At 36.9% G+C, this 14,183-nt stretch overlaps 1 protein-coding gene across 1 annotated transcript in view; it reads left to right on the top strand.

Annotated features, from left to right (window-relative positions):
• CNGB3 (cyclic nucleotide gated channel subunit beta 3) overlaps positions 1-14,183 on the top strand; it is a 168,321-nt gene that overhangs the window by 16,382 nt on the left and 137,756 nt on the right. The window lies entirely within an intron of this gene.

The following is a 14,183-nucleotide window of genomic DNA, read 5'->3' on the forward strand; positions in this document are numbered from 1 at the left end:
TTAAAAATTAAAAACTGTTAAAGCTTTCTTAAATTCGAATTTTAAATACAAAAGGTAACCATTTAAAAATGAAATTAAAATTTACTACAATGACAAATGTATCCTGAGTATATCAAATTAGAAACAGCCTTTGAGAATTGGACACTCCTGAATTCAAGTCATAACTCTTCTAACTTTTGCTCTTTAGTCAAGATTTGTAACATCTCTGGAGTCTCAGTAGGCTCATGTATAAAGTAAGGTTTGTATGATTGAGATGTGCACATATGGCTAATTGTAGTGTTATAGTCCACCCCCTATCACTGTCAGTTTTATTCATCAGCAAAAGATAAGGCGGGAATATATTTTTAGGCTTGATGTTATTCATTAAAACTACTCAAGAATTGCTCTACTTCATCCACACAGAAACAGTCTTATATATAAATAATTAGATTTACAGAACTTAATATGAAGTATTCATTCAAAATGACACCTGCTATGGTGACAGAGCAGAGAATCGAGAAATGAATAAATGTGACATGTGAAATTTCTGGAAGTTTAGTCTAGAAAAAGGATAAATAAGAATATACTTTCTAGTTTGAAATGACAAGGAAAATTCTTAACCGTGCTGATTTGGCAAGGGACAGAGATATAACCCATTACCTTCGGTGGCAGTGGCTACTTGTAACAAAATTTCTTACTAACTGGACCTGAAAAGACATTCACCAGACAGAAGCAGTCCTAGGAGCTAATTGCTTTCTCTGCCTCTCGCTCACAGTGAATGACTTCATTTTTCATGACCACTGTGTTTTCTCTCTCTTTATCTACTCTGGTCTGCTCCCATTCTCATGCCTCATTTCCCAGTCTAGATTCCAGGGAGAGGAGTCTGACTCACTTAGATAACAGCCATTGTTCCCAATGGGCACAGCCCTCCAAACTGCCATCATGGTCACCAGCCAGCTGTGAACAAGTCAGGTGCCCAGCTATACACACAATCAGTAATCATTCCTGCATATAACAAAGCAGAGAGAGCTGCCTCGTTGATGATGAAGAGGTAGAAAGCATTATATCAGCTAAAAAAGGAGAAGTCATAGTCCATTTTAAATATCATATAGAAGACTAGACACTGATAAAATTACTCTAATTACCTGTCTTACAAAATAAAGACTCAAGACTCTAAACAGTGTGAGAGAGTAGTTTTCTTTTCTTTAAAAATGCCTTTTTTCATGGTTTTCGTAATTTAAACATATTTGCTTAATTCCATTAACTCTGGGCTTTTAGGCTTCTTTCTGCTAAAGAATGTAGTTTATTTGTGGGAAATTGCATTATGTTTTTCTGGTAATGGGACACTCTTAAGCAAATGGAAACTCTTGCATGCCCCATGTTTATCAATACTTTGTACACACGAAAGAGTTAATAGATCTTTAAAAAAAGAAAAGAAAAAGCAATTTACCCTAGTCTGGCAGGTGGAACACTTCGTGTTTATATTGCATTTTTCTCAAATGGAGTCTTTATCTAATCCTCACAGAAATCCCCATGACAAAAGTATTTCTCATTTTATGGATGAGGAAACTGTTATAGAAAGCAACTTATCCAGAGTCACCCAGAGAATTAGTGATGTAAGGATTAGAGCTGTCTATTTGGTACCCAGGACTGGTAACTCATCATATTCCTTAATACTGGCACATAAACTGTGTTTTCTAGATGAATTCATCTCAATTTTAAAAGCTCCTGAAGCCAAGCATAACATTGAGAGAGGGTAGGATCTCTCGAACCTGACACAGTACCAAAACTAACTTTGATGGATCTACATTTATCTTGTTGATTTGTTCATTTCTTGTGATGATGCATCCTGCAGTAAGTAATCTTCACTAAAAAGATTCCTTTGGGATTTTATAGCACAGAGAGGCTGGCTAGAGACATTCAAGCTTTGACCCCATGCAAAGACCCCATCCTGCACCCATAGTGTGGGTTCCAGATTCCAGATTCCAACGAGACATTCATTCATTCTCAAAGGAGTGAATTTATTTTGCTTAGACTATTAGAATGTTTACAGGATTTGTGTGTTTGTCCCATAAATCCTATTGATGGGTCCTTATGCCTTCTAGAATACATGAAATAAATCTGCCTGCCAAAAAAATAAAAAGGAATTAAAATTTAATCAATGTATCCCTTACAGCAAACATTCAAAACAATGAAATCATTCTCAAGTCTTTTTCTTTTCATATCCATTCCCCCCCAAAAAAGTCAATTGAGCACCATATTGGGTTCTTTCTTTGAATCCTTCCTTTTCCATCATTTATTTAATGCCAATGATAAAAATGCAGAAGGTTCTTTCTGCATCTCTTATTTCCTCACTTGAAGTGGAAGCAGATGTTTCACACCTACTCTTGTCTCCATGATGGCTGCCACAAGGCATCCAAGCAGATTGGAAGTGTATTTCACAGACCCAGTGAGAGATGCTGCCAACCTGAAGACAAACACAGCTAAGTGTGTGGAGAGGAACTCAACAGTACTCATTTTTGCACATCCAATAAAAGCAACCAGATCAGAACCCTTTGATTCTGGATTTCACTATCTGCCGTGGGCATATGCTCCAGGGCAGAATTTGACCACATGTATTGAAGAGCAGTTGCCATTGCTATGCCATGTGCAAGGAGCACAGTTGGCAGGAAGACTTACAATATTCATTCTGGCAGCTACAGAGAGGGAAGCCTGCCATCCATGTGTGAAGTTAGGAAGAAGTACAATATATAGTTGACAAAACTTCACCCAGATGAGAGACAAGATTTGCCTTGTATTTCTCTATCATGATGAGGATGATGTAAATACTCTGACCATCTGGTGCTACAAATAACATGCTGTGTGGATAAAAAGACACCCACGATGAACTGTAGTTGATGGGATCCTTTTGCTTCAAGTCCCCATGTGTTATTTGTTTGAGTAGTTGTTATTTTGCTTTGAATCCATGAATAGGCAAAAATTGGGTTCTCGTCGCCATCAATGAATTAATAAAGACTGCCGGTGCCGCAGCTCAATAGGCTAATCCTCCACCTGCAGCGCTGGCACACCGGGTTCTAGTCCCCATCGGGGCACTGGATTCTGTCCCGGTTGCCCCTCTTCCAGGCTAGCTCTCTGCTATGGCCCGGGAGGGCAGTGGAGGATGGCCCAAGTCCTTGAGCCCTGCACCTGCATGGGAGACCAGGAGAAGCACCTGGCTCCTGGCTTCAGATCAGCGCGGTGCGCCAGCCGCAGCACGCCAGATGCAGCGGCCATTGGAGGGTGAACCAACAGCAAAAGGAAGACCTTTCTCTCTCTCTCTCTCTCTCTCTCTCTCTCTCTCTCTCACTGTCCACTCTGCCTCTCAAAAAAAGAAAAAGAAAAAAAAAGAAAATGAATTAATAAAGACTTACTACGTAATTCAATGTTTATTCACAAGTTGAGTTAGCCTGTAATTAATTCCTAAACATCCTAGATTTGTCCTATTAACAGAGACAGTATCATTTAAAAGGGCATGGAATGTCCAGAGAAGATAAGGTAAGGTCCTAGGATAATTTAGAAGAGGAGGAAAGAACTATTAACAGGATAGTTGGCCATCTAATTGGCACCAGCTGAGAAGTAATACTGCAAAGGTAATACATACACCTTTGCTTGAAACAGTATATTATGTTGCATATATTCAAGTGACATTATAAGATAGAGTCAGTATAAAACTCTCAAGAAATACTATTTTATAGATTTTGTATGTTTTATATTCCAGATATAGATGAGTTTTCTAACTCATATATCATGCTCTGCTGTAGTGCTAATTTTCTTTTAGGGCAAGAGTTCCTAGAAAAATATATCAACACAATAGTCAATAACATTTTTTGGCCCAGACCCTTGGGAAGAGCCATGATAACTCTAGACCCTCTCCACGCAAAATAAATTTTTAAAAAGTCTGTGCAACATGCAATCTCAAGGGTCCCAATCCATAAATCTACTAGACATCCATAGCCCAAGACTAAAAACTCTTCTTTAAAGTGTCTTCAAGTAATTATTTCACTATTTCTCAATAAGGGAAAATTACTTGACTGATACATTCTTAGGCATCAGTATAACATAACAATGTCAGGGATCTGAAAAAATATTTTTTTGTTAGATAAAGAGAAATGGGAAGATATCACTTCATTGAAACACACAGGAAAAACACATCTTTCATCTTATTCCTATCCAAAAGTCTCTTAACACAAAATAACATGTTCAATGTGAGTTTTTTATTTTACTCTGAAATTTAAACTTATTAGTGTACAACTTAAGCCTGCCTAGAAAGCACCATCTCTACAAATGTATGTGGCATCACATACAACCATATCTCACCTACATTACAGTCCTTACAAACAGACATCTAGGACATGGTTATATTGAGGCTCCTTTGCATTCCTAGTAAATTGTAGATTTGTTCTTTTTTTCATTTAAATGCAACAAAAGCATATTTAATACTGTGTTTTCTGTTAGCCAAAAAGTCACAGTCCCAAAATACAGTAGATAAGAGACATATAATAAAATAAAGTGTATTTAAAAACCAGGAATTCAATCTTTGTTATTGACTTTTTAAAATTTTGAGGTGGTGATTTAATGTAATGTTATACTTTATTCCTGAAAAATTTAGTGCACTGAATTTAGAGAGATCGTATAAAATATCATATTAAAGTGTGAAACCCTTTATAAAGTGATAGCTCCATGATTTTCAATATTGCATATGCTTAAATTTTGAACTGTGTTATATAGGATAAAATAAAAGCAATTATTTAGATGTTGATTTCAATTTCCTAAGCATAGTATATCTAATTGAAGATAAAAATTGAGGATAATTGGGGCCAGTGCCATGGCTCACTTGGTTAATCTTCCGCCTGTAGCGCTGGCATCCCATATGGGCGCCGGGTTCTAGTCCCGATTGCTCCTCTTCCAGTCCAGCTCTCTGCTGTGGCCTGGGGAGGCAGTGGAGGATGGCCCAAGTGCTTGGTCCCCTGCACCTGCATGGGAGACCAGGAGGAAACACCTGGCTCCTGGCTTCGGATCGGCGTAGTTCCGGCCATAGAAGCCATTTGGGGAGTGAACCAATGGAAGGAAGACCTTTCCCTCTGTCTCTCACTGTCTATAACTCTACCTGTCAAATAAATAAATTTTTAAAAATTGAGGATAATGAATAACCATTAATGTATTGGTTTTTTCTTTTTTACAAAATTTTTTAGTTTAATTTTTAACTAGTTTTTAACAGATTCAATGTGATTTGTAGATACAAATCTAAGAATGTAATAATATTCCCTTCTTCCACCTTCCCTGCCTCCCTCTCTCCCACCATCTTTCCTTCTCCTTTTTTTTTAGATTTTGAGATAATATGTTTTAAATTTACATTACACTAAAAAGGTTTAACACTACATCAAATAAGAAGTTTAAACAAAAGATCCTAATTAAGTGGGAATACAGACAACAGCTATAAATAATAATTGAATAGAAAAATGGCCATTTCACCCATATACAGTAAATTTTAAAATAATTACAGATCATTAAAACTATAGTAGTATAACATACTAACCATTGGTTTGACAAGGTAAAAAAAATTACAAAACTGTATTTGCAGAAATACTGGTACACAGACATTTCTTTCTTTTTTCTTCTTTTTTTCTGTTTATCTTTTAAATTTTAACTCCCATATATAAGGGAGAATATGTGGTATTTGTCTTTCTGGGTCTGGCTTACATCACTCAACATGATATCCTTCAGTTGCATCCATTTTGCTGCAAACAGCAGCATTTCATTCTTTTTTACAGCTGAATAATATTTCATTGTGTATATATACCACATTTTCTTTATTCCTTTGCCTGATGATGGACACCTTGGTTGATTCCAAATTTTGGTTATTGTGAACAGTGCTGCTATAAACCTGGTGGTGCAGGTATTTCTTTGATTCATTATGTTCAAGTATTTGGAGTATATACCCAATGGTGGCACTGCTGAAGCATATGGCAAGTCATTTCTAGTTTTGTTTTGTTTTGTTTTGTTTTTAAAGAAGTCTCCACACTGTTTTCCACAATGGCTGCACTAATTTACTTTCCCACCAACAGTGTATAAGGGTTCCCCTTTCTCTACATCCTTGCCAGCATTTTTTATTCTCTGTGTTTTGAATACTAGTCATTCTTACAGGAGTGAGGTGATATCTCATTATAGTTTTGATATGCAATTCCCTGATGGCTGGTGATGTTGAGCATATTTTCATATATTTGTTGATCATTTTTATTTCCCCTTTTGAGAGCTTTCTGATGAATCTGCTCATTTCTCAACTGGATTGTTTTCTTGTTATTGAGGTTCTTTTTAAAATTGCTCATATATTTAGGATATTAATCAATTATTAGATAGGTGATTTGCAAATATTTTTCCCATTCTATTGGGTGTCTCTTCACACTGTTGATCACTTCCTTTGCTGCACAAAACCTTCTGATATAGTCCCATTCATTTAGTTTTGCTTTTATTGCCTGTGCTTTGGGGGTCTTATCCAAGAAGTGATCCTCTATACCAATGGATTGCTTCCATTGCATTTTTGTCCAGTCTCAGGCCTTAACTGCAAGTCTTTCATCCATCTTGAGTTGATCTTTGCATATGGCAAGAGGTAGGGATCTAACTTCATGCTCCTACATATCTACATCCAGTTTTACCAGCACTATTTGTTGAAGGGATTATCCTGACTCAACTGTTGGTCTAAGCACTTTTGTAAAAAGTCCGTTAGCTGTATGTATGGATTAATTTCTGGACTCTATTCAGTTCCATTGATCTGTATATTGGTTTTTATGGCAATACCATGCTATTTGGTTTACTATACCTTTGTCATATACTTTTAAATCAGGTATTGTAATGCTTTAAGCTTGATTTTTTTATTGTTTTGTTGTTATTCTGGGTCTTTCGTGATCCCACATGAATTTTAGGATTACCTTTTCTAATTCTGTAATGAGTGTCATTGACATTTTGATAGGGATTGCACTGAATCTGTAGTTTGCCTTAGGTAGTATAGGCATTTTAATGATATTGATTCTCTGATCCATAAGTAAGGAGTATCTTTTCATGTTTTTTCTGTACTTGATTATTTCTTTCATCAATGTTTGATAATTTTCATTGTAGAGATCTTTCACTACTTTGGTTAAATTTATTCCAAAATATGTGAGTTTTGGGGCTATTGTGAATGGAATTTTTTTATTTCTTTTTCTGTGAGTTCATCATTAGCATACACAAAAGCTACTGTTTTTTGAATGTTTATTTTGTAACCTGCAACTTTATTATATTGGTTTATCAATTCTAACAGTTTCTTGGTGGAATGCTTAGATTTTTCTCTGTACAACATCATGTCATCTGCAAACATAAATAATTTGACTTCCTCTTTTCAAATTTTATGCAATTCATTTCTTTCTCCACCCTAATGACTATCACTAAAACTCTTAATACTATATTGAATATAGCCTCGGCAACTCATGACTAGAGCCTAGGGAGATTTCCGACGCCATAAACAAGAGTGTTAAATTGTTAAATCAACATCAAGAGTCACTGTGTACTTACGTCCCATGTGGGATCTGTCCTTAATGGGTTGTTCAATGTGAAGTAATGATATAGCTAGTACTGAAACAGTATTTTTACACTTTGTGTATATGTGTGGGTGCAAACTTATGAAATCTTTACTTAGTATATACTGAATTGATCTTCTGTATATAAAGATAATTGAAAATGAAAAAAAAACTTGGTGTTAAATTGGAAATTACATATAAAATTAATCAATTTTTTTAAAAAAATATCATGTAGGATCTCTGTCCTTACTGTGCTGTACACTGTTATTTAATGCTATAACTTGTACTCCAACAGTATTTTTTCACTTTGTGTTGCTATGTGAGGGCAAACTGTTGAAATCTTTGCTTAATATATACTAAACTGATCTTCTGTATATAAAGAGAATTGAAAATGAATCTTGATGTGAATGGAAGGGGAGAGGGAGCGGGAGAGGGGAGGGTTGCAGGTGGGAGGGAAGTTATGGGGGCGGGGAAGCCATTGTAATCCATAAGCTGTACTTTGGAAATTTATATTCATTAAATAAAAGATAAAAATAAAGAGTAGTGAAAGTGTACATCCTTGTCTTGTTCCAGATCTGAGGGAAAATGCTTTCAGTTTTTCCCTATTCATTATGATATTGGCTGTTGGTTGTAGTATATAGCCTTTATAACTTTGAGGAATCTTACTTTTATACCTAATTTCTGCAGAGTTTTTATCCTGAAGGGGTATTGACTCTTATCAAACGGTTTCTCCGTATCTACTGAGATAACCATATGGTTTTTGTTCTTCATTATATTGATGTGATTTATGATGTTGACTGATTCGCCAATGTTGAACCGTCCTTGCATTTCTGGGATCAATCCCACTTGATTATGATGTGTGATGTTTTTGATATGGTTTTGGATTCAATTTGCTGGTATTTTGTTGAGAATCATTGCATCTATGTTCATTAAGGAAATAGGTCTGTAGTTTTCTTTTCATGTCCTATCTTTGGTTTTGGTATCAAAGTAGTGCTGGCCTCATAAAAAGAATTTGGCAGAGTGACATCCTGTTCAATACTTTGAAATAGTTTGAGGAGTATTGGAGTTACTTCCTTTTGAATGTTTTGTAGAATTTAGTAGTAAAGCCATTAGGTCCCAGATGCTTCCTTGATAGAAAACTTTTGGTCACTGCTACAATCTCATTGCTTATTCTGGGTCTCTTTAGGTTGCCTATATCTTGATTTAATCTTGGTAGGTTATATGAACCAAAGAATTTATCCATTTTTTGAGATTTTCCAATTTATTTTTTTTTAATTTATTTGACAGGTAGAGTCATAGACAATGAGAGAGACAGAGAGAAAGGTCTTCCCTCCATTGGTTCACTCCCCAAATGGCTGCTATGGCTGGCGCTGCGCCGATCCGAAGCCAGGAGCCAGGTGCTTCCTCCTGGTCTCCCATGCAGATGCAGGGGCCCAAACACCTGGGCCATCCTCCACTGCCTTCCCGGGCCACAGCAGAGAGCTGGACTGGAAGAGGAGCAACCGGAACTAGAACCCGGTGCCCACATGGGATGCCGACAATGCAGGCAGAGGATTAATCAAGGGAGCCACGGCGCCGGCCCCGAGATTTTCCAATTTATTAACATACAGTTCTTCACAGTAGCTTCTCATGATCTTTGGTATTTCAGTGGTGTCAGCTTCAATGTCTCCTTTTTATCTCTAATTTTATATATTTGAGTTCTGTCTCTTCTTTATTAGTCTGTCTAGAGGTTTATTTGTTTATCTTCTCAAAAAAGTAACTTTTTTGTTGATGTTTCGTATTGTTTTGACAGATTAAATTTCATTTATTTCTATTCTGATCCTTATTATTTCTCACCTCCTGCTGATTTGGGGTTTGATTTGTTCTTATTTTTCTTAGTATATAATTCTATAAACCTCTCTTTTAAAACTGCTTTTATGGGGCTGGCATTGTGGCGTAGCAGGTAAAGTCACTGCCTGCAGTGCTGGCATCCCATATGGGTGCCTCTTGGAGTCCCAGCTGCTCCACTTCCAATCCAGCTCTCTGCTGTGACTTGGGAATGCTGTGGAAGATGGTTCAAGTCCTTGGGCCCCTGCTGCCACATGTGAGGCCCAGAGGAAGCTCCTTGTTCCTGGCTTCAGATCAGCTCAGCTCTGACCGTTGTGGCCAACTGTGGAGTGAACCAGTGGATGGAAGACCTCTCTCTTTCCTTGCCTCTGCCTCTCCTTCTCTCTTTCTGCAATTTCGTCTTTAAAATAAATAAATGCATATTTTAAAAAAATATTGCTTTAGCTGTATCTCACAGGTTTTGATATGTTGTATTCTCATTTTCATTTATTTCAAGAAAGTTTTGGATTTCTTTTTTAATTTCTTCAATGACCCATGATCATTCAGAAGGATGTTGGTTAATTTCCAATATTTATAAGTGTTCCATTGTACTTCTTGTTGATTTCTAGTTTTATTCCTTTATGGTCTGAGAAGATATATGGCATGATTTCAATCTTTCTAAATTTACTAAGAATTGATTTGTGGGCTAATATGTGGTCTATCCTAGAGAATGCTCCATGTGCTGATAAGAAGAATTTGTATTCTGTAGTTGTTGGGTGAAATGTCCTTTAAATGTCTATTAGGCCCATTTTGCTCAATAGTATGCTTCAACTCTGATATATCCTTATTGATTTTCTGTCTGAATGATCTGTCCATTGATGAGAGTAGGGTTTTGAAATCACCCACAGTTATTATATTGGAGTATGTCTCTTCCTTTAGGTCTGATAGTATTTGTTATATATATCTGTGTGGTCTTGCATTGGGCACATATACATTTATGATTGTTATGTTTTCTTGTTGAATGGAACCATTTATCATAATATAATCTCCTTTTTATCTCTTTTTATGGTTTTTTATTTAAAGTTTGTATTATCTGATATAATGAGAGCTATGCCTGCTTGCTTCTGGTTTCCATTTGCCTGGCATATCTTTTCCCCACCCTTCACTTTCAATCTGTGTGTAGCTTTGTTTGTAAAGTGAGTTTCTTGTAGGCAACATATAGTGGGGTCATGGTTTTTTATCCATTCAGCCAACCTAAGTCTTTGGTTGGTGAAGTTCACCTATTTCAAGGTTACTATTGATATATAAGAACTAAGACCTGTCATTTTATTGACTGGAAAATGATTCTATCTATTCTGTTAATGAATTTGGTGGTGACATGTGTTTCATGTTTACTTCTAATGTGGAACACCCTTCAGAATTATTGTAAGGCTAGTCTGGTGTTGGTGAATTTTCTGTTTTTGCTTATCTGGAAAATACTTTATTTCTTCTTCACTTTTAAAGGATAGCTTCACTGGATATAAAATAATTCTTTGTTGGAAGGTTTTTTTTTTAAGACTTTGAATATATCATCCCATTCTTTTCTGGCCTGTGGGGTTTCTGCTGAGAAGTTTGATGATAATCTAATTGGTTTTCCTTTATATATAACTTGTTGCTTTTCTCTTATAGTCTTTAGGATTATCTCCTTGTCTTTAACTTTTGACAATTTAATGACAATCTGCATTGGAGCAGACCTTGTTTAGTTGAGTCTGCTTAGGGTACTTTGAACTTCTTTTATCTGGGTGTCCATGTCTCTTTCAAGATCTGGGAAATTTTTAACTATTATTTTATTTAGCAGGTTCTCAATGCCTTTTTCTATTTCTTCTGCCTCAGGAATACTTATAATATGAATGAATATTTGATCATTTAATGGTATGTCATATTTTGTGTAGACTCTTTTTAATTTTTTTCTCTGTATTTTTGTCTGATTGGGTAATTTCAAAATTCTTGTCCTCAAGTTCAGAAATTTTTCTGCTTCATCTATTCTGCTGCTAAAACTCTCAATCATATTTTTTAAATATTTATTTATTTGAAAGAGTTGAGAAAGACAAAGAGAAATTGATCTTCCACCTGCTGGTTTACTCTCCAGATGGTCATAACAGCCAGCACTGGACACAGGCAAAAGCCAGGAGCCAGAAGCTTCTTTCAGGTGTTCCATGACAGTAGCAGGGGCTCAACACTTGGACCATCTTCTGCTGTTTTTCCCAGGCCATTAGCAGGAAGCTGGATTGGATTTGGAGCAACCAGGATATAACCAGTGCCCATATGGGATGTTGGCATCACAAGTAGTGGCTTTACCTGCTATGCCATAATGCTAACTCTCAACTGTATTTTTTATTTCACTGATTGAAGAGTTAATCTCCAAAATTTCTATTTGGTTCTTCTTAATGCGTTCTATCCCCTTAGTAATATTTTCATTAATGTTACTCATTGATTTCCTCATTTCTTTAATCTATCTGTATTCTCTTGCATCTCACTGAGTTTTCCCACAATCATTATTCTGAATTCTGTATCTGGCATTTTATAGATTTCCTTCAGTTCAGGATCTAATTCTGGAGGATTATTGTGTTCTTTTAGAAGCTTCTTCATGTCTCCTGTGTCCCTACGTTGACATGAGCCCATCTGGTGTATTCGTTCCTTCTTCTTTATGGAGTAGGTTTTATTGGAAAAGAGTTTATGATTTAGCTGGAATGCAGGATATCACTTGGCTTGCTGCTTTGCCTTTAGTTCTAGGTGAGCCCAGGAATGTCGTCTCTGAGTGATTTCTTTCGTCTTAATCAATGTCAGCTGTGTCTATAAGTGACACAGTGGCCTAGTCTGTGTAGTTCACAGGGATATAAATGTGGCTTTGAAATGAATAAGGGTTTCCTTGGGTGTGTATCTTTGGTCTATGGAGAGTTTTGAGTCAGTCTCCCTGTTGAATATGATTCCAGGGCCTTATTCTTGATGCTGAGACAGACAGATGTGGCTGCCCCCTTGTCCTACTGATAAGCCTAAGTCACGTCAGGGCTTGTGGCACAGATTGTTGGGACTCTAGGACTATGTGATAAATATGGACCCTTCCTCAGGTTCTACCAGGAGAGTCCAACTTGTGCTGCAGCTTATAATACCAACAGCCCAATCTTAGGACTAGAGGATGTGAATTGAACACTGTCCCAGATTTTACTCTGGGGAGTGTGAGTCCAGAGAGGTGGAATGCCTGTAGGTTCTTCCTTATGTCCCCCAGGCAGATTCCAGAGGCACTGAGAAATTTGTTGTAACAACAACAAATTGTTACAGTCCTGGTGTTGCAGGGTATAGTGGGGTCATCACTCAGATTTCTTAGGGTGGGAGCAGATTTTTTTGTGAGCTGCTTCTGGTGTTAGCTCCCAGAAGCTAAGGCAAATCCCCAGCTCATGCGGAGTGTGTGAGCATAGCTCTAGGGCTAATGCCCAAAAAATCCCACAATTTCAGGATGCAGGGGATCTGTCCTTTGCCCCCACACATTCTCCTGACTCTGACTACGATTCCAGGAGGAGCAGAATAGAGGTGCTCTGTGGCTTTTCACTGCCAAGTATGGTGCTCTCTGTGGGTGGGGGAAGGGAGGAAAGCAATGCAGCTTCCTTGTTTCAAGCCCGGCAGTAGCTCAGATCCTAGTCAGCTCTCTAGGCTGAAATGAAAGTCAGTAGGTGACTGTGGAATTCCCTCTCAGTTGAAAGTATGGGGTGGGAGTTGGGTGGCAATTTCTTCCTACCCTTGACATAGTTAGGTGGCAGCTTGCAGCTCTCAGCAGGCTATACTGCATGGCTGGCTGCAGCAGTGTCTCTGTCTTCTCTTCCCTTGTCCCATGGAGACTTCATTGTTTTTTTTTTTACTTGCCACTGAAATTTTCCATCATTCAGACCCCTTGAAACATAGTCCTTTCTTTGTTCTTTTCATAACCCAGAGCAGTATAAGTTAGTGTGTCTATCCCCTATTCAGCCATCTTGGATTTCTCCTGTTTTTCTTTTCTCCTTCCATATGTTTGTAAAATTAAGTAATTTACTTTCACTAAAATTTTCTCTATAATCCAAATATTTGCCAGTCAGGTGATTATTCTCTGGGTAAAGTATAATTTAAACTATGTTAATTGGGAATTGTATCTGTACACTTGGAAGAAGAAATTTAATTATGGACTGACAATATGTTGTTTCTTTTTTTAAAGAAAGATGTCATAGATATAGATAATCAAACCACAACCAAAAAATTTTATTTCATAAAAAATCAACAGTATGGAGATCCCTCAGCCATCTAAAAATATATTTACTACATGACTCACTCATCCCACTCCTGGGAATATATCCAAAGGAAATGAACTCAACATATGGAAGAGTTACCTGTACCTCCATGTTTATAGTAGTTCAATTACCAATAGCGAAGATAAGAAATCAGCCCAGATGTCCATCAACTGATGACAGGATAAAGAAAATGTAGCATTTATACACAATAGGATACTACTCAGCCATATAAAAAAAAAAAAGGATGAATGAAATTCTGCCTTTTGCAACAAAATGTATGCAGCTGGAGACCATTATGCTTAGTGAAATAAGCCAGATTCAAAAGACAAATATCATGTTTTCTCTGATTTGTAGTAACTAATACACAGAATACAGAAAAATGCAATGTCTCTTATTGAAATTGACCACTTGGGATTTGATTATTATTTGTAGCCCTTGTCTATACTCCTATAGAACAATGGTCTTTCTAATTTTTATTTGTTGAACTCATTATTTAGTGGAGAATCAAGCCTGT

The sequence above is a fragment of the Lepus europaeus genome, chromosome 4 (genome assembly GCF_033115175.1).
Source record: "Lepus europaeus isolate LE1 chromosome 4, mLepTim1.pri, whole genome shotgun sequence".
Taxonomy (NCBI): domain Eukaryota; kingdom Metazoa; phylum Chordata; class Mammalia; order Lagomorpha; family Leporidae; genus Lepus; species Lepus europaeus.